This window comes from Platalea leucorodia (genome assembly GCF_965183815.1).
Source record: "Platalea leucorodia genome assembly, chromosome: 4".
NCBI lineage: Eukaryota > Metazoa > Chordata > Aves > Pelecaniformes > Threskiornithidae > Platalea > Platalea leucorodia.
The window spans coordinates 110,187,594-110,209,137 of NC_138826.1; positions in this window are offsets into that span (position 1 = coordinate 110,187,594).

Consider the following 21,544-nt stretch of genomic DNA (forward strand, 5'->3'; position numbering starts at 1 on the left):
TCTCCTTAGCACTAAGATAGGTTATAACCTATTTCGCAAAATAAAACACTAGAACAACACTGGCAATCCTGCATATGCAACAGTTGACATCCACAGGTTTGTGAAAGCCTAATGACTAAAAAAACCCACCACTGCTGTTGCCAGGTGAGCAGTGAAGGAAGTGTGTCTGTAGACAAGTTTTAATTGACTGTTATGTGACCTCTTCTATAGACTTTGTTGCGTACAGAAGCAGATAACTCTACTGCGTGCTTGGGGTTGTGTCTTACACTACTGCCTTTGGTGGAAGAAGATGATACTGGCAATGGGAAGTAGCACTAAAAAACACAAACCTCAGATGCTACTCAGTGGGAAGCCATGTGTGGTGAATAAGTGCAGGGATATATTAGATTACAAGAGTTAGTGCAGGCTAAGTAAAGAAAAACATGCAGAAGCACATTCTGCAGTTATGAATCATTTTTCTATCACAACTATCATTTTCATTAGCTACAATACTAATTGAGTTTCTTTGCAGTTACTTCAGTTCATCTCATTATTAGCAGAAAATATATTAAATTGTGAATCAGAGCCTGTGGTGATCTCATGGAGGTAGGTTCATAACGAAGGACTAAAAGTGCCCATTTCTGCAGCTGGGTTTCATGGAGCTGCAGGGAGAATTTACTGGGGTCTCGCTAGAGATCTTCAGCTTCTGAAGCTGACAGGTAAATGTTTACATGCCACAGGAAAACTGGGAAGGGTGGGAAGAAATATAATGTACAGGAACCAGTGATGGTTCCCATACTGCCATGATCTTTTTAGACCCTTCTTGGGTGCGAGCTAGTGGACCCCAGGCAGGAGCAGTGCTGCAGCTCACTCAGCTGCCTTTTGTGACTTAAAGCTGGTTGTATCCTCTGCCCACAGGGCTTATGAGCAGAGCTCCATGCAAACCAGACATCACCCCACAAAGATGGCTCAGATCCTGAGTTTAGTGGGAATAACGGATCAGCATCACCTTTTCTTTTCCATGTAGCACAGGGGAATAGCTGTGCATGAATTCTGAGCAAAACTGTCTCTGAATTATGTTTTTTTCCACATGAAAAACAGTTTGGTAAATATGCCTTGTTCCATGTCACACAAAGAATTGATCAGTTTGCAAATTGATCAGTTTGCAAGGAACAACAAATCAGTTGCATCAAAGTTCTGCAATAATGACCTGGAATCTCTTTTTCTTTTTACTGTAAAATATTTTGTATATGTTTGTATATATTTAGTTATTATATTTCTAATTTTAAAAGGTTATTGGGAAGCGCTGTTAGTAATTGACTTGGGACCTAGAAAGTGGCAGGAGATGTGAAATGTTAACACTGAAATATCCCCTGCTATCTGGAAGGACTTCACATGCAGTGAGCTGTAATGTTTGTCATGTCTGATCTCCAACCTCAAGTTTGCCTGCTTGCAGGTCTGTCCACTGTGGACACAGCCAGGGTGTTCACAAGCTTGGTCTATGCAGGCAAGGAGGAAAAGGAATTATAAGATCCAGTAGCGCAAAGTGGTGAAGGGACCAAAGAAGGCGACTTAGAGCTGTAAAATGTCGTTAGTGCCACCAGGTGGGCTGAGCCAGGGCTGCCAGGGAGAGGCTCAGCACTAACAATTTTGTAAGCAGCAGGGGAGCAAGAGACTGACAATTAGTTAGCTCAGGAACAGGATAGTCTCTACAGGTGAAGAAAACAGCGAGAATCAAATGTATTCAGAAGAAGATGAGAAAGCCCATGTGTTTGCCTGTAAGCCTTTGATTTTTTACCTGCATTTTTCTTCCTGCAGAGCCATATGTTCTGTGGTTGTCGTAAGATATGTTCTTAGACCTCAAAGTCACAACAGACCTTACCTCTTTCACCTAATATCCATTTGCATGGAGCAAGAACTGCTTTGGAGTAAACTTGTCTTCTAGATAAGTATTAGGAGCTGAACCATTCAGGGCACTCTTTGATAGTTTGCTGTAAGAGACAATCCCACCATTGAAGATCTGAGCTCTGTTTTCTGTCTGAACTTCTCCAGCTTTTCTTCAAGGCAGTGGTTGCCCACCCTCTTCCTGTGCTACCTGAGACAGGTCTTAGGTACTGTGCTGGTTTTGACTGGGATAGAGTTAATTTTTTCCATAGTAGCTAGTGTGGGACTAGGTTTTGGATTTGTGCTGGAAACAGTGTTGATAACACAGGGATGTTCTAGTTAGTGCTGAGCAGTGCTTACACAGAGTCAAGGCCTTTTCTGCTTCTCACCCCACCCCACCAGCGAGGAGACTGGGGGTGTGCAAGGAGTTGGGAGGGGACAAAGCTGGTCCCAACTGACCAAAGAGATATCCCATACCATATGATGTCATGCTCAGCATATAAAGCTGGGGGAAGAAGAAGGAAGGGGGGACATTTGGAGTGATGGCGTTTGTCTTCCCAAGTAACCGTGACACGTGATGGAGCCCTGCTTTCCTGGAGATGGCTGAACACCTGCCTGTCGATGGGAAGTAGTGAATTAATTCCTTGCTTTGCTTTGCTTGCGTGTGTGGCTTTTGCTTTACCTATTAAACTGTCTTTATCTCAACCCATGAGTTTTCTCACTTGTACTCTTCTGATTCTCTCCCCCATCCCAGCAGGAGGGAGTGAGCGAGCAGCTGTGTGGTGCTTACTTGCTGGCTGGGGTTAAACCACGACAGGTACCACATGTATTTTTCCTGGGAAGTACTTACACACTGTGAGCAAGTTGTCTCTCTGCCCTTTTTGATAAAGATAACCACAGCAATCTCTTTAAACTTGATATTATTAGGACTGTTCTCCAGCCTCTAATCATATTTGAAGTTCTTTTCAGCAGCCATTTCAATTTTTTAGTGGTGGTGTTTGTTCAGCGTTTGCCCTAGGACTATTCATGTGTATTTGATGAATTTACAGAGAGAAAACCCCTTCTCAGCTTCCCTTCTGCTAGGTTAAAGAAGCTGAGCTCCCATCTTCTAAAACAGACTTTCCACTCCTCCACCCTACTAGCCTTTTCCTGCACCGTCAACATGGAAATCCCCTTTCTTGAACACGAGTGACTAGAAACACACACACGCATTTTATTCATCATCTTTCCCCCATGACAATGATTTTTCTTATGGCTGCCTCAGAAGTCTCTGGTTATTTTTTTTTCAGGAACTGTTAAATACTAACATTTGTGCCTCTGGGCCACACCATTTTTTCCCAGTCTGAACTTTATAGTGTTCGCTCTGTCTTTGGCAGTAAATAAGTTTTGGAATATTCGAGGAATGTCTTTTTCAGTCATTCCCTTGTTGTCCGTATCTGCTACTAGTGATAACCAGCAATCCAAGCATGCTGCCTGTGCCAGCAAGCCCTGCTGGCACTTCAGACAGATGTGCTCAAGAATGAATGGGACAGAATAGGGTTCTGCAGGGACCTCAGAAACCCTGTTTCAGTTGTCATTTGTAGCTAAACAGAAACATATCCCTACCTCCAAAAGAACACTTGATGATTGTTTTATTTATTGTCTCTTTTAGAAACCATAAACTAATTCTTGCTGTTTAGCTCTAGTTATTCACTGAAAGATGGATCATTTGCTCAAGGACTGAAAACCTTGAGTCACCTCAGAAGCCTAAAGATCTGAGCCTCATGCTCCTCACAGACACAAAGAAACCTCTTTCTTAGGGATCAGCAATGGCACCTAATAGCAAAATAAACTGCAAAATACACAAGAAGTTTATTCCTTGCAGTGGCTTTTTTCCAGCCCTCTGCATTTGAAAGTGGCCAACTCGTTATTCAGGGAATTAGTGCCATGGGATGTGGCTGTTGGATAGTCAAGGTCATTTTGAAATGTGTTTGTCACCAATAGTGGCAAACTATCAACCATGAACCATCCGTGGTGCAAAGTTGAGCTCATTAAATGTGACTTCCCAGAGTGCACACATTAAGGAATAAATTTGGCTTGTGGCCTCCCCGCATTTAACTGACTGGTAGCTACTTACACAAACAATAAGAGCATCAGCCATCAAAACGATTGCTGAGTTCAACTGTATTTCACTGGAGTGAAACTGAAAGTCCTGCCAATGAAAGGTGAGAGACAAGAAGATCTTGTTCTACCATTTCTGTTGACCATCCCCTTCTAAACAAAGGGAATAAAATATAATTAATATAATAAATCCATTTTTCAAGTGAACACCTCTCTAAGTATTAGCAGTAAACTAACGTGTTCTAAAGGACTGTCAGAAGAAAAAAAATCTTATTAAGAAATAGGAAGGTGACATCTTATATGACTCAAAGTCTCAGACTCCTGTTGCAAATTAGTCTGAAGAGTCATGCTCAGCAAGTAAAAGGCCACACTCCTGCACCTCTATTTTCAAATATCCTATAGTATGACTTTGAAAGAACCCCTGCTGTGTAACATCTAGACTCAGTGCAAGACCAGCCACTGAGATCGATACAGACACTCAGAACACTGCAATACTGATAGGCCATTACAGCAATTCTAAAATCAATGAAGTATTTAATAAGGTGCTAATGTAACTCCATTGACACCAAGATAGTAAGCCTGTCGCAACATGCTTGTGACAGATTTTTGCAGAACTATTTTCAGTTTCTGTGTATTTTTGAGAAAAGGATTCTCCTGGTAGCTGATAAATAGCAGTCCTCTTTGTGCATGGCATCCTAAATAACAACCTTCCCCCACCCCCAGCCTGCCCCCACTATGCAGCTGACATGGTGTTGTACTAATGCTGTTCTGCTAGAATCAGCCTAACTGCTAAGCCAGTCCTATCTAGAAGTGGTTCAGCAAGGCAGCTCACTACGTACGCCCAGCATCCAAAGTTGCTCTAGTATGCTGACATGAGATGTAACATAGCTAAATAAAGCAATGCTCAGAGCAACCTCCTCAGCTGCAGCCAATTATTTAAACTCCTGTAGAGCGAGCTATATAGGATATTCCTCAAAGGTCACTTCTAACTTAATGTAGGCCAGTAAACTACCCCCTTTTAACATCTAGTACACAGAGCAGACGCCACCGCAGCAATATTGATGGAAAATTCTTTCTCCACATGGAAACGTGTGACCTGCAACTGTTACTTTTTGATCCCAAAGTGAGAAAAGAGATGAGGGAACTGGAATGACATTGCTGTAATCAATCACCTCGGTCAGCCAGTCTCAGGCAGTGACTAGATGCCAGATCTCTACAGCAAAGGAAGTATAAGAAGTTCCCATTCTGTCCATCCTCCCCCACTGCAATTTTCTGCACCCATCAGTTGTGCAGGTATCTGTTGGGAAAATATTCTAAACTGGGCCAGTAAAATGGCTGTGTTTTTAAAAACAAAAACAACAAAAAAAACCCCACAATAACTAGCACTCGGAAATAATTGATCTTGATCTTATTGAACAAGTGGTTTAGATCATGGTCAACAGGCAATTGAGACTGAGGGTGCCCTAAACTGCAGGCTGGGTGTGAAAAGTCTTGCACCCCAAGAGAAAATCTGCATGGAAATATACCCTGAAAAACTGTGTGACGATCATCGTCTTAGCCTGCAGAGCCCTCGCTTCTGGAGGGCTCAGAAATCTGTCCTCTCTTCCACCCTGGTCAGCTATATAAGAAGCTGTTGGAGGATGCCACTATGGTACAAATTAAGATGCCGGCAATATATTGATGGACTGGGGAAACCTTTGGTTCACATGCAGGAAAAGCAGGATCTTTATTAAGCTGCCTAACCTATGGAAACCGTTGCTCCAAAGTTTTTCCATAATGTGTCATTTGTACACAGGAATTAGAGACTGTAGAGACAAAAGAGAGATGAATTTTTAAAAAAGCAAAATTAGGAAGTAACTCAAAAAGGTAGATGCAACTTGCAATGGCTACTTCATGCTTTTTATTTCAAGAATTGACAGTAAAGCAGCCAGGTAAAACGACAAAGTCCTTGCCTCCATATCCCCTGTCCAATCAGTATCTGAAGCTGTGGAATTGCACACAGCTCACCAAGAGGGAGAAGATTTCCTTCTTTTTCACTCATCCATCTTGCTTTCCTCCTTTCCTTTCTCCCTGATCCTACTCACTTTTATCTGTTCCCTGCATTCTGCCAAGCTTTCGTTTGAGATGTTTTAAATTCACTAATCCAGTAATTTTATTAACTTTTTTTAGGGTTTAGTCTTCTCCTGAGTACATTTAATTGGATCAATGGTTGGTCCGGTGAATGCTAGATCCAGCGCAAAGTAAGCAGTGCATAGCTAGGAACCACAGAAGTGGCAGTGGATACCATCACATTTAAATCACTTTGTCTGGCTCATGATGCTGCGTGAAGCCATATACTGGGTACCTAAACCCAGGTTCTTTTCAGGTTATGTTGTCAAGCTGTTTTCAATGGGATATGATGCTACAGTCAGTAATCATTCAAGGTAATATTGAATTGTGGTCAAATTCTTTGGGTCTTGATTTCAAGAATCTGCAATTATCTACTGCCTGGCAATAATTAGAGACACTTCTGAAAAACAAGCTTTTTTTGCCTGGCTGCTAGTATTAAATATTAGCATATTCTTAGAGCTTGGCATAAAGTATTTCTTTAAGACTGTTTTTAATAAAACATATCCATCTGCAATTATAAATCAAATAGCTTTATAATTAAAAGACATACTTGGCCTTTTTTTATCCTGTGAAGGTTTGCGTGAAATTGGAGCCTTGCTGTGGGTTTTTTTTTTTTTTTGCATAATTGAACCTTTTCACAAATGACTTCTTCATACCTCTTAATTAAAATATATAACAGCTTTTTATTTAAAGAGCACAAATTCATCAAAACAAATAACAGCCCAAATTGTCACTGAATTGTTGCATCTGTGTTTCCTTGTCATCTAGTTAGAGATCTGGAAAGTAATCCAGAGGTGTAGATGACATTTCATTCCTCTTCACAGACTCCCAGCACTCCTCCATCTATTCTCCTCCAGGACAGCAGAAACAGCAATTCCTTTGGAACATTAGTGCCATTTGCAGCTCATTGATAACACCTTTCTACTAAACTACTGTTTTACCCGCTCTTCACTATTAAAAGTGTTCATGCCTACATTAATACACCCCTTCTCTTCTCCAGAGCCCTAAGAATCATCTGTCAAAGGCATTTCTACCCAAATGGAAGAACACATAATCCTCCTCCGTGGACAACACTTTAGTTTAAGCTATCTTTATCTCTTCTATCATAGTACTACTTAATCTCAGAGCAAATTCATTTTTATTCTGTCATAGCCTCCAACGTTCTCATATTTTGTCTGCATCATAGCATGGTGCAGTAAGTCTATGACAAAACATGAATTAATTTTTTGTGGCTGCAAGAAAAATTGTGTGTTTTGTAGGCTGCAGTAATTGGGTGATCCTACTGGGACACCCTCATTGTCACTGCAGGATTTGAAGTGGCAGGTGTTAAGGTGTGATGCAGATTCATCCTCTCATGCCTGCACTGCCTAACAGCATGAAGGCAAATCCAAAGCTTCCAAAAGCCTGTAAAACTCTGATAATCCTGCTAAGATTTACTACAACTCTTCAAGAAAGAGATACGAGCAAGTCCTGAGATTAGATAAAAAAGAAACATTTTTTTTTTTTTAAAGATAAGCAAGTCCACTCTGAAGGAAGAAAGTCTGTAATTCACCTTAAGTACTACCCAAGGAAAAACTAATTCCTTTCAGAGGCAGGGTCAGGTTTTATGTGGAGCCATCTTGACCTGTAATCAGTTTGCCTATGAATAAACAGATGTGCTCTGAGGAACCGTGGAGGGAAGATAAAATATGATCACAAACACATCTAGTCCAACTCTCTTGGAGGTCTGTGGAAAGGCTGCCATTGATTTTGATGGGATTTGGATGTAACTCTGTCATTCAGCACAGATGCTTTTGTTCAGGACATTTTGGTTCTCTCAGTGTCAGAACAAATGCAGCCCACATTATCATCAGAAAAAAACAGAAAAGCACGGTACTTCTGAAGATTAAGCTCGCAAATCTTTTAGAAAGAAGATGTGTTACCTCCAAATGAGTCCTCCTCTACTGGTGATGAGCACCACTTCAAGTGCTAGCTTAAATGGGAAAAGGGTTTTCAGCACAGGTGGAAAAAGCATGCAGAGATTTTGTGAAGCTGGAAGTTGCTACTTTTGTCCTTCCATGAGTGGCACTTTCTTTAACATATGAAGTCTGGGGCACTCATTGATGACAGCCATCACTAACCAGTGGATCCGCTTCCCAAAGTGGAGGAAATGAAAATACATAATTCCAGTTTGCAATGGTCAGTGCATTAACAAAAGAGGTCACTATTTCAGTGATTTCTGTAAGTACCAACATAATGTCACAAATAGCTTTCTCAGACACATCAGCTATAAAACTGAATTCATTTCACAGTGCTGAGATACATGGGCTAAGTTCTTCCTGGTGCATGACAAACAGGGTCATAAAAAATTTTAAATCATACTGCTGATCGCTAGAGCAATGGAAAAGAAGAAAAGAAAAAACAATATGTCATTTTCCATGACTTGAAGTATTTGAATTTCAACTTCTGACTGGACCAGAAGTTACAGGGAAGTTGTAGGGCCTTTGAGGCGAGGCTAGAAGCATCTATTTAAAGCAGATCAAATAAGACAGTCATACCTATCCACTCTGACCGTAACATCATTGGACAGTAGATCAATGGTTGAGCATAACTTTGGCACTCTATATAGCCTGTCGATAATTTTGTGTTACAAAAAATTCGTGTCAGGAAACATTCGGAAAATGAAAGAAAAATTTCTTGTGGAAACAAGTCAATATCAATGACTCTTTCCACTGAGCAGACACAAGGACACCATACACCCTTGTCAGTCAGACTGGATTCCACCGGAATATTTGTGGTTTTCAGCTAGCTTATCCTCAGCCCCCAGCAGGATGGACTCCTGGGGGCTGTACCCCAGCCATCAATCCCTACACACCATTTGAAGCAGGTGACCTGGGGAGGCAGGAATGATGGGGATCCCCTGTCTGAGCAGCCTGGGTGTCAGGTCCCACCTGGGCCACCCAGGACAGTCTGTCAGCTCAGTGTGATGCCAGTTCCTAGTGGCACTGACACCCCTTGTTCCTTCATCCTTCCCACTTTCCCGTTGCATGCCAGATGCTTTTCCTGACTAGTGTGGGATACTGAAGGACCGTTCTTTCTCTTGGACCTCTGCACTTCACTGCTGGGAATAAGTGTGGGGGTTCAGGTCAGCTGAGGAGGAGCATGCTCTCCTGTGCTTAGACTCACCACCCAAAAATGATGGAGCCCTGCAGTTTTGCCAGTTACTCTGAAACTACTCTTAGGAAAGGGTAGGAAAAGCCAAAAGCAAATCCATATACCAAATTCAAGCAGAGCAACTCTGCTGTCTGTGGAAACAGTTGGACAGAAATGAAGGGAAACGAAGCATGCCTCATACATGGCTACTCCGTCGGCGTGGTCCAGCTGAGAAGTTGCCAGCCTCTCCCAGCCCTTCTGTTGAGGACACTTTCATCCAACCTCATGTCCTCCATTTGTACTCTTGGAAGAGGATGGGGATTTAGGGAGCCCTGGTTTCTTTTACAACCCAGCTACACCTTTGGGTGTAATTCAAATTCAGAACTCTCCCTGATTTATTGTTTATTACCTCAAGCAGAAATATCTCTATGTCCCTTACACAAAATCATTGCCTGTTACAACCACTTTTCCAAGTCCTTATAATATGCAAAGGCAGGAATAAACTTTTTCACATGTAAACTTCAAGCTCTACATATACATCCAACTTGTTAATCTTATTTAGTAGGATGTCACAACCAGACTGATACATGCAGTTTATTACCAATGGTCAGTTTAGATAGGATGAGATGACAGTGAATTTGGGGATCCTCATATCATCCTCTCTCCTACAAGCTGACTGCAAAGGTTGACTTTGAAGACAATCAAGCAGCACTTTTGTAGGTAACTGGGAAAACTTTGATTTGAAAGCCACATGCTTTCACATTGCTGGAATGCAACATTGCAATAATTCTGTGGTACATTTTAACCTTTTCACTTGAGGTTTTTGTTACAATTCTGAATATAGTTTTTCAAAATACCAAAAAAAGATAGCAAGATGGCAGTTAAATCTTCTGGACTCTGAAAGCAGACACTCAAAGGTTGGATTTTCTAGGAAGCACCTCTTAAGCCACAGACAGGTATAAGTGATACAGCCAACTCAAGGCATGGAAGACAGCAAATCTTTAGCCAAGCTGTCTAAAGCAGCTGAGAGAAGAAAAACTTTCAGTCATCCACACTGCCAAATTATAGTGTTTGGTTTTCACAAGGTACGGAGACACCTGCATTGTTTGCTACTGAAAAATGATATTTACAGTCTGTTTAGGTGAAATAATGTACTTTAATTCATGACATTTAGAAGAGCTGAAGGGTTACTTTTTAAATAACATTCGCTGTTGCCTGAAAGTTTTTACTGCAGAGCATAAGATGCAGAAGTAAAAGTAGTCTGTCTCCAGAGCCTGAAAGCTAAAGTGGCAGTGCTGACATACAAAATAGTGAATAATACAATGGAAGTAGTCTGCTCTTCTTCTAATATGAGCTTGGAGATGTCAGTGTTGGTATTCTTCAGAGTAATAACATTGTGCATTATTAAAGACAAGATCTCAACAGCTGTTTAATGTTAATATAAGACCCCTGAACATATTCTGAGAGGCTCCATGTCAGTCCAGTATAGGCACTGCAATTTTAACTTACAGTATAATTACCGCCTTCTCTTACACTTTGAGAGTTTATTTCCTGTTTTGTCAGGCAATCATTAATCTCTTCTTTAAAAAAAAAAAAAAATTGAATTTTCAGAAATAACTCCTAAAAGCTACCCACAGCTCTCCATATCCTTATTCAAAGAAAAAGAAAGTTATTTTAGAGTCAGTTGAATCTCTGTCCCTTTCCTAGAGCCTTGGCATTCATGTCCCATCCTCAATTTTCCTTGACTAGAATTCCACTTTTCCCATTTTCCAAGACTGAGGAATACTGGCAGCTGCTGTGAGAAGATTCATAAAGAGCCTCATGCAGGATCTGAGTTTAAATTCTAGCTGTTCACACACTGTGTGCTAGCATATGTTATAAGCAACTATAAATTGTGTACAGATGTGTGCTGGAATTCCAGTGTAGCCAAGCTAACAACACCGAATAACATCTCGTGTGCTTTGTAATTATACATAATGAATGTGCTGTCATATAATAGAGTCCATGTTTGTGGCAGGATTTATCCACTGGCTTTGGAAGCAAGGAGTAAGAATTATGGTGTGAATTTTTAAACAAGATTTTTAATACACGATATGCAAACCAAAGAAAGGAGACTGATTTCTGGGGAAGGTTTTATGTAAGAGGCTCTGCTTAAATGAGCACACAAGCCAGGACTTGAGAAAGATTCATTTAGAACACGTTTTGAAAGTCTGAAGACAAAAACATTTAAGTATAAGTAAAAAGAGAAAGTATGCAAACATTGTCCTAGTTGGAAAAGCAAAGTGCCAACGAACAGCGAATAGAGGGAAGCACAGTAACGGAAACGGGGGGAGCAGGCAGAGAAAGGCCTCTCTCAAGACCAGGAAGAGCACGGTGAGGGGAGATGAGCCTCCTTAAAGTACCTTGTAAATAATCTCTGCTGTCCTCTTGTGCAAAACTGATGATTTTCATCAAGTGAAGATTAGGATGTTGCTCTCTGTAAATTAGAGTTTGAAGAATAAATGCTGGGAATATTGACCACCTTTGTTGTCTGCTGCCTGGAGAGGGCAGACCCTCATTGCCCACATACCAGCTGTGCCCTTTCCATAGGTCCAACACAACAGCAGCACTGCTTTTCTTCTCTTCTGACCAGTGGCAAACACTAAGCAGATAAAGACAGCCTGCCTAGAAGAAATAACACTTTTCTTTAAGCTGTGTGAACAAAGCAGTAGGGGAAAAAGCAAGGAAAAGGCCTGAACACACTCTCAAAATGTGAGCATAGGTTAGCTAGCTGCTGGCAGAAGATCAGACTTCTGTGACCTCTCCCACTCAGAGCCCTCAGGAGAGGGCTCTCAGCATGTGTTTTAAGCTAATCTAAATCAAGATTGCTCTGGTCCCACTATCCTGCCCATTTCCAAATTTTTACGCCCTTCTCCTCTGTGACTTTAGCACAGGCACTCATTTGATTGCATAGTGAAATGGTTCAGGGAGCTGGAAAAACTGAAAACTTACCATGAAATAAAATAATTAGCTTTCAGTCAGGTCAGTTCCCTGAATGGGATCTGTGTGAAGTCAGAGAGATGCCAGGGCTAATGCAAGAGAGGGGAAGGAGGTGTGCAGCCTTGGTCCACAGGGAAAGTGCAGGTTACAGTTACCTAGTCCTAGATTGCCTTAAGCTGCTGTGGAAGCACCATGATGCCTCTCAGCAGATATCACAAGCTGCTTTGCAACCCTATAGATACACGTTTACCCCTTTTGGGTAAGAGAGAGAGAGAGAGACCTTTTTTTGTAAACTAAGATGTTTTGTGTTTCCTCTTCTCCAGGTTGCCATCCTGAGCAAAAGAGGACTTGTAGGTTTAATGAGAGTACTCTCCAACAGACGGTAGCAGCAAATCATTAGTGAACAGCATCAGCCCTGACAGAGCCACAGCTTTCAAGATTCATCCTGTGTTTGAAGGTGATTTTCTACATCAAAGCTGAGAAAATATATTAATAAGAGAAAGGAAAAAAAATCCATTACAGTTTGATTATATCTTGCATTTTTGTTATTCAGCTTATGTGTTGGTATAGATCTTCTTTCTGCTTGTATTATGCATTCCAGTGCATTTCTCCATACAGATAGTGTTTGCATCATTTGGCAGAGAACATGAAAACCTAAATGATGATCAGACTTCCCAGACTGTGCTGGAAAGGGTCAGTTAACAGAAAACACATGCAGTTAAATCACATCATATTAAATCAGCAACATTCTTAACCCTGAGGCATGGCATCTTATTATTTATTGACTGTTTCCTCTTGACTCTTTGGACTCCTCATATCTCACGAGCCTGATTAGCTACATATCTGATGGTTATGTTTCCTCCTCTCTTAACATCCTTGGCTTAATCTGTGCAGGTCATATTGCTTGACCCACTTTGTCCAAACTTTTGATACTGCCTGGTACCCTCAGAGTCTACCTTACAACGCTGATATAGCTTAACACTGGCTGGTCTCCAGCCTTTCTCTGCCGCAAACAAAAAGCTGAATACTCCCGTCCCTTATCTGGGAGGGACAGCTGCAGCTGTACTTCCTAGCTCAATTTTAACTGTATATTTCTGAAAGATTAAGTGCTATATACAAATTCAAAGTGAATCTTTTGAAAAAATATCTATGGAAAACATGTAAAAGCACAGAAAAACTAACACTAGGAAGGGCTGTGGCTCAAAAATCCCAGGTAACATTAGCTTGTCTGCTTACAGACTGTACCATTCAATGAGCAACATAGTTTTCTGCTATTTTATTGTCCCACTGCCTTTTTGTGCATTGGATGCTATATTATTTCTTTGAGACTTCTCATAAGGCAGACTACATTTGACCACATTATGTAGCAATGTTTCCCGATTTTCTAGAAGAACTGGCCTGAATTACATGACATTATGTCATATAATGATGGTAAGAGGTAGCAAATTCTGCTGCCACTTAAGCAGTTTCTAGGCCAGGATAAACTGCAGCAGAGGATGAGGACTCAGTGACAAGTTATGACTGGAGAAATTTTTGTAAGGGATGATCTTTCATCTGAGTGTCTTAAACTTCACCTTAATAGAGTGTTGTTGTGTTGGGCAATTGAGTTCAGCGGCAACGTGCAGGAATTCACAAAGAGCCTGTCATCAGCTTTCAGACCAGTCATTAGGGTAGACCTGGTATCAAGTACACAGTATACAGGGTAACTTGGTAAGAAAGTAAAACATGAAGGTAGTGTCTCATACATAATACAGAATAAACCTGGCCTCAACAACAACAACAACAACAAATCAGCTATTGTTACTGGTGCTAGCCATTTCAATATTTTTTAGAGAAAAACAACATAAGAGGAGTTGCTCCATCCCAAAGGATATGTGTTGCTACACCAAAGCACGACTAATGACATTGTTAGGACTTCAGCTGTAAGACTTAACATGCTCCACTGCATTCCCAACCGGCATTCCCTACTTAACAGATAAGGAATGAGTTTGGTGATTAAATTATTTCCATCAAATGCTCTCCTCTTTCAGCTATGCTGGTTGTCCTTTTGTTGTTTTATTGACCTCCATTTTCCAGGCCATTGCATTTCCAAACAGCAGTCTTCAGAAGCATTATCCTATTAAGGAAACAATTAATTTGCAGATTTTAACATATCTGGGGCCTTACTGGTAGCTGGTTGCATTCCTTCATCTGTCATTTTTTTTCAGGAGGTTTTTCATGCCTTTGCTGCCATTTTAATTGATTGCTCTGGTTTATTAGGAGAAGCAATGCCACAGTTGCTAAGAGCAATGCCCAAGTACTAGACCACATCGTGCTGACATGCAGTAATGCAGTAATGCAGCTCCAGAGCTCCCCAGATTTCAGAGGCTAAGAGAGAACTGCTTGGAAATTTTTGTTATGGAAGGTGATTGTCTTTCATAAGAATAAGTGAGTTCAAACTCAAAAAGGTGACATCAGCACTATAGTTGAACTTTTAGGGGTCAGTCATGTCTCTGTGAGGACTTTGGCATGGTCTCCCCACTGCAGCAGGGAGACAGTGTTGTCTTGTGCAAAAAATGAGGCAGGAGTGTGACTTTGCTTTTCTCCTTCATGACGCCATTGGCCAATATCTGTCTTTGTAACCAAGAAACCACAGAAACTTTAATTGGGATTCATCTCTACACGACGCACGTGCTCTTTTTGTCTCCTTCCGTTCCAATATTGAACCAAGTTACAGAGACGAATTCTGGCCCTGTGGTATTATTCAAGGTGAACAGCTGAAGGATTCAGATAGTCACTCTCTGAATGAGCTTGCAGAGGCTAAGTAGCTAGATTAGGAGAGTACAGGTGGGAAAGCGATAAATCCCACGATCAGAGGCATTTACAACAAGCTATGAGACTCTGCTTTGTGCTGTTTGTTGCTTTAGGCTGGGATTTCTAAATCCCAGTCTTTGTTGTTTTCCCAGCTTTGTTTGCTCAAGGCAAAGTGATTGTCGAATACCTCACACAGAGGCCCCTAATTCTGACTGGGACATCCAGTAATATACAACTTAAATGAGACACAGTAGTAGTATGCAGAAATATGTCATTCTGGTCTTACTGCTGCTGATATTTCACTAATTTTACCATATGGTTGATGTTTTCAGTATGCTATTTTCCTATACAGAGTTTCAGCCCATATGCCAGTGCATAGCGTGATGTACACTAAAGGCCACATTCTGCCAGATTTGCTCCCCTGCAGTTGTGTCCTGTAAGATCTGACCAGTCCCCAAACAGCAACAGAAATGACATACTGGATTTTCCTGGTTCTGAAAACAGCACCATGGCAGGTTAAGCAAATTTCTTTTGACTGACCCTGATACTGAAGAAAAGCGAGTAATTTCTGAAGACTGGCTTGTAATGTAACCATCTCTGTATGGCATAAGCTTTTGGACTGCGGTTATTTTTACTCTTATGTTATAGCTAGAGAATCGATTGCTAAAGTCTTCTTTTGTATGCTCAGAAATAAAGGGTTATTGCTCAGGAGCTGATTGCTAAGAGTGCGGCTTCTAGCTCTTTGCAATTGTAGGATAGATGCGCCCTCCCGTGTACCAGCTCTGAAGTGTTTTTACAGCCATAGCATTTGGAGACCAGAGACACCTCTCTAGAGATTAGAGATTTTTTTTTTTTTTAACAAAATGTTGTCAAATAGCAGCTCTGCCAAAACTCTCTTTCAATCATCCAGAATTTATTAATAAAATTTTTAATTTGGAAGAAATAGAGAAGCTCAGACTTGCAAAACAGATAGCAATAAAAATAGTGGGGCTGGCTCCCCCCACCTGGCTCTTCTGCTTATGCAGTGAACCCAAGTCGGAAAGAACAAATAAAACATTCCCCAAGAGTTTTTGCTACTCGCAAGGATAGTCTGACATGATTTTGTACATCCACCTTTCATAAAATCAGTAAAATTCCTGTCAAATAGAGCAGGGTAAAGAAAGAAACATTTCAAGGTAACAGTCACTTTGCATAAACTTCTTTGAAGGCGTGTAGCCCTAGATGTACATTTTAATTTCAGGGAACCACTAGAGTTTAGCTAGAATGACTGAGAAATCTTTTATTTTTTACATACTTGGATTTCAACACCATCATCTCTGCATCAATTCACCACAAAACATTGAATCAAAATAGTGGCCATCAGTATCTGTGTCCAACAATATAAATTACTGCATTTTTCAAGAGTCTGTGTTTCTTCCTGAAACATTAGAGCATATCAGTAAGTGGTAAGGTGCCTACATTACAGAGCTATAATACAGGAGTCTCTAACTGACCAAGAGAGTGTCTTTGTTGACAAGGAAAACCTCCTGGAGATAATTCTAGTTCAAATGGCAGAAGAGTTATGCCCGCTATTTCTTTATAGTTTCCCCCAGAAATGGCATGGAGTGGGAGGGGGAGGGATTCCTATTGCCCATTTTCATGTAGCTGACTAGTCCATCTCAGCTCTCAGCATGTCTCTTCCCCAGAGTGACTGGGAGCAGGACATAGGTTAGAGGCTGTCAACTCTCTCTCTATCTTTGTCTCTTCACGGTCTCTGGAAGCAACCTAAAGAGATCAGCTGAGTAATGTAGGCAGCAAACTAGCTGCTTAAAATTGAGTACTCTGAATAATACCTTTTTGGGTGACAACATAGCTGCCTCAAAATATGCTTTGCCTTCCCTCTTTCTTTGTACTGCTATCCAAGGCAGTACAAATGATGCTAGTATCTTTATTTGGGTTAGAGATATATTGGATTGCTTTCCTTTCAACGGATTATCCAGTCAGATTAATTTTTGTCTTTTCTTCTTTTCCTTTCTTCTTCTTCTTCTTCAAAAAAAGAGTAGCATTTTTGTCTTTGAATGGTTTTTGTGCTATTTCTCTTCATCTCCTATTGTAGGTTGGGAAATTCCAGATGTATTTTGTTTCCATTGATCTATTTTGCCTAGTCACCATAAATTTCAATCTTCTTCCTCTGCTGCATTTATTCCATCAGTTGTCTTAACTGGCAGTTTCTTTAATAGTCCTTGTTCACATATGAGATTTTCATAGCTTTGAGCTACTTCATTTCTCTAGAGAGGAAATTAATTTGCACTTTAAACATAAGCAACACTTAGTCTCCATTCAGACATTGGCAGCTCTTATGCTGTGGGCTGCCTCAGATCTATCAGTAGTTTGTTTTTTTTTTTACTCCAATTTGCTTCTTTCCTTTAATAAAAAAGAATCTTGGTACTGGAACCTGATTTCAGATCCTGAAATTACACTTCCTTTCACTCAGGCCAACCAAGAAAGAAACCTACCAATTACTCCTGAAGTTAAAATCACTTGCTTTTCCATAAGCCAGAAGCTGATGTTGTATCACTTCCTCATTCTGCAGCTCCTGTTAGTATGCCTTAAAAGCCAGAAGGAAAAAAAAAGCTTATAAAGAAGATTATAAAAGTGGAGATTGAAGTTTGTACTATAACTAAATGCTGAAATATATTTACTGTATACAATATAAAGTTACCACATAATATGACAGACTAGGAAGGTGCTTTTACAGTTCTAATACTTAAGGTCCAAAATTGGATTTGACAAAAAAACCAAAAGTACACACAAATGTTTCCCAGAGGGTTTTTTTGAACTGAGTTTAAAACATAGCTTTTAGGTAGTATTTATTAGTCATCAAGAGATTGTCCAAGATACACACTCTCATACATGCTGGGCCTCAGAATCCCAAAACTATGCTGTTTGAAACCAGACTTCTATTCATTGTAGCCATATTAATCCTTTCTGTATAGGTACCGGCTAGGTACCTTGGACGAGTTCCATGGTACGTTACCAATTGCAATGCATATTCCCTCTAAACATCGTTTTCTTCCAACCATTTCCAGTATCTCCTAAGTCAGATGAAAGCTGGGCTTGTCCTGCCTGTCAGAAAGGAGTCTAACAGCACCTACATGAAGAGCCCAGAGCAGTCTAATGAACTGAAAGCAATAATTCAGAATGAAAAGATGCATCTTCACAATACTCCTGCTCAATAAAACAATGTAGTTTCCCCTAGATCTACTTGATAATTTGAAATTGAGAGAGTACCACTGCTGTCTTACAGAAACTTTCGACATCAATACTTCACAAGAAAGTTGTATAAAATATAATCAATATATGCAAGTGGCAAGGCAAAAGATTAATGTTATTAATTTAGTCGAGGAACAATTATTTAAAGTGGGCTAGTTGGGCTCTTTGATACAGAGATGGGTCTAGCTAACTGAAGAGAGGACAACATGGAGACTTGGCATTTCCGAAGCCTTATGTTCCGAGGTTTCTCTTCTCCTGACATGGAAAAACAACACAACCCCATTCATAAAGATGAATGCAGGGTTTAAAAAAGCGCTGAGAACTAGTCTAACCTCTGAAATGCAAACACTATGTCACCTCCTATCATACGCAAGTACTTTTCAGATAGCTGTTGGGCTCTTGCTAAGCTTAAGCAATAGCCGCCAATTTTTCAATTGCTAATACTGTCGCTTGATGTCGGTATTCTTCAACAAACAGTTTAGTTTCACAACAATGAAATTATTCTGTTTATCCTGTGGATTGATAATATGTTACTGGTGGGTTACTAATTGGGGGTGGGGGTGTTGGGTTTTTTTTAAGAACACATTCAGCCAGGACACAATCACGCCATCTTGTTGCTGATATACTGTTTCTGTCTTCCAGAGAGATATGCAGGTACATGAAGTGAACACAGTTTCACACTAATATGTGTGGTTTGGGAATCTGGTCAGCTAAGCAGGACCTCCTCTGGACATTTCTTAGGTCCTCACTCCCTGTCAGATATCACCGTCCCAGCCAACGCTTCCCTGTAGCACTCAGCAGTTTTGCCCAGGACATCGACAAATGCACGGTCCATTCTGTGAGGTAGGATCTTTATCTTCCTCACAGTCTGGAAAACAGATTATATAGTTTAGATGCTACTTAAATAGCTCTTCCTAAACCCTACCATTACTATTACTTTTGGTTAGACAGAATGGGAAATTGTGTCCTATACATTTTACTTAGCAGCCTATAGTATTTATTCACATAACAAGTGGTAGGAAGAAGATCCCAGTGCAAAGATCCCATTTTAAAATGAAGTAATTTGTCAACATTTCTTTTTCCACTCATTTCAATTTGCATGCAAGGATACTAAGTTTTATCTCTGGCTGTGCTACAGGGCTATAGTTTATTCACAGCAGGAAAGATAGCAAATATAAACAGCAAGCTAATGGGCTGAACCGCTATCTAGCTGGAGCTAAAGCATAGCTAAGTAAGGGTGATGTTACAGTACAGAAGCTGCAACAAACAAGTCATTGTGTCCTTCAGATTATAGCTTATTTGGGCCATGTGAACATAAAATTTGAACTTCAAGTGTGCCTTTTAAAAATGCATCTGAGAGAATTTATGAGTCTTTCTAATGTATGTACAAAAATGCTGTTTCAAATTAAAATTGCTAGCAGCCACTTCAAAATATGAAAATGGCAATGCTGACATCTAGCTATGGGCTTGTCCCCCAGACTCCTTTAGTGCCAGTGGAGAGACAGAGAGACTTTTTGGGTGCCGCTCACTTGGCATGGTTCAGAGGTCTACTCAGAGGCAGGGGCGATGGCACCTGGAAGGACCTGTTTCTCTCCATCGACTTCAAAAGGAGTGTGTGCCAAGCTCAGATGTAGATGTCTACCTTTCTGGCATACTGTAAAACTGGGGAGATAGATAGATAATAACTTTCACAAGCATAATAAAGTGACTACTTAACCAACACTAACTCTTATGTTGTCCACAGCCATCCCCCTGTCAGGCCAATTATTTTGTGCTTACTACTTTTCGTGGGGAGTGCTTGTTGGATTTGGGTATCCTTGGCTACAATTGCTTTTAACTTGAATTGATCTGATGGCATATTCGATATTATTTTCAGAGCATTTCCATAATGCATACAAGTTTCCACAAACAAACAGGTGTCCTTGGATGAGGAAAGATGGCCTTTTTCTTATTACTCTTCTGCGGATAACAGAAATAGTATTAGCCAGCATGATTTGAATTATCACAACTTTTACATCAGAGGATGTCTGCACATTCAACACCAGGCTGGCCCTTACCATCGAAACATTCACATAAAGTTTCTTGAGTAGCCTCTGTACTGAGAACGTAATGGCTGCTTCACCTGAACGTGAAGGTGTCTGCTGCCCAGTATTTTGATGACAGCGATGGAGAAAAATGTACTCCTGTTTCAAACTTACATAAAATTTTCCACTGATGGAATAATGGTAAAATATCTGGGAAAAAATATAACAACAAAACCTTTTCTTTACTGATATGCCAACTGTATTCTTTACTGATATGCCAACTGTATTCATTCCTGCATGCAAAAGCTGAATTATTTATTTGCATGAGATAATATATTCTACAAGGTTGCAGCAAATACTCATTGATGTCTTAGGATAAATTCGTACTTGATCAGACAGGTATAGGACTACATTTTTTTCTCCGGATATATAGCCTATTGTTAACTACAGTCTAAAAGTGCTTCTACAAGCACTGCTTTGGGCTGGAGTTACTGACTTATTTTTAGAGCAAAAGTGATGAAAAATTGCCAAGTTTGTTGAGCTGCCTTAGTTGTTAAAATGACATTTTATGAGTGAGATAGCCATCTAGCTATTGATAAGCCTGGGCATCTTGTTACCTCCTGTGAGCTGTCATGACAGCTACGTAGTTTGTATTTCTGCTGCTGCTAAAAGAGTGAACAGAATTGATCAAATGGGCTGGTAGCAGAAACTGTTCACTGGAAATCTCAGTTCTTTCTGGAGGAAGATGGAAATACATGAAAATAAATAACCTGAATTTCAAAAAGCTCTATGTCAGAGTCTGCATCCCGAGTTTGAGGACGAAGTTGTCCGAATTCCCCAAGAGGTGCATTTCCTCATCCTTTCTGGAAATCAGAAATTAATGGGAATAAAACTCTTCTGTTCTCCCTGGTTTTGTTTTTTTCTTCTATTGTTCTGAAAGTCAGAATGGTCTTCCCATGAGGAGGATCTCTGAGTAGGCACAGGTAAGTGATGGTTGGATAACAAATTTCTGGAATGAAGTGGATTGGGCCCCAAAATCCAGATCTCACACAAATGAAATCTCTGTTGTGAAGGATTCGTAACAGGAAAATCAAAGTAAAATATGTACACTAAATCTTGATTAATCTGATAACAAAGGCAGACGAACAGACATTGCAGTAGACATCTGCTAGAAATTTTGGCCCTTTCTGACTTACGTTTCTAGATAATTCTCTCTTAGGAACAAAATGAATACCTGTACTGTAATTCAGACTTCTAGGCTTGTCCCTGGAGCATAAGTTTCCGAGGACATC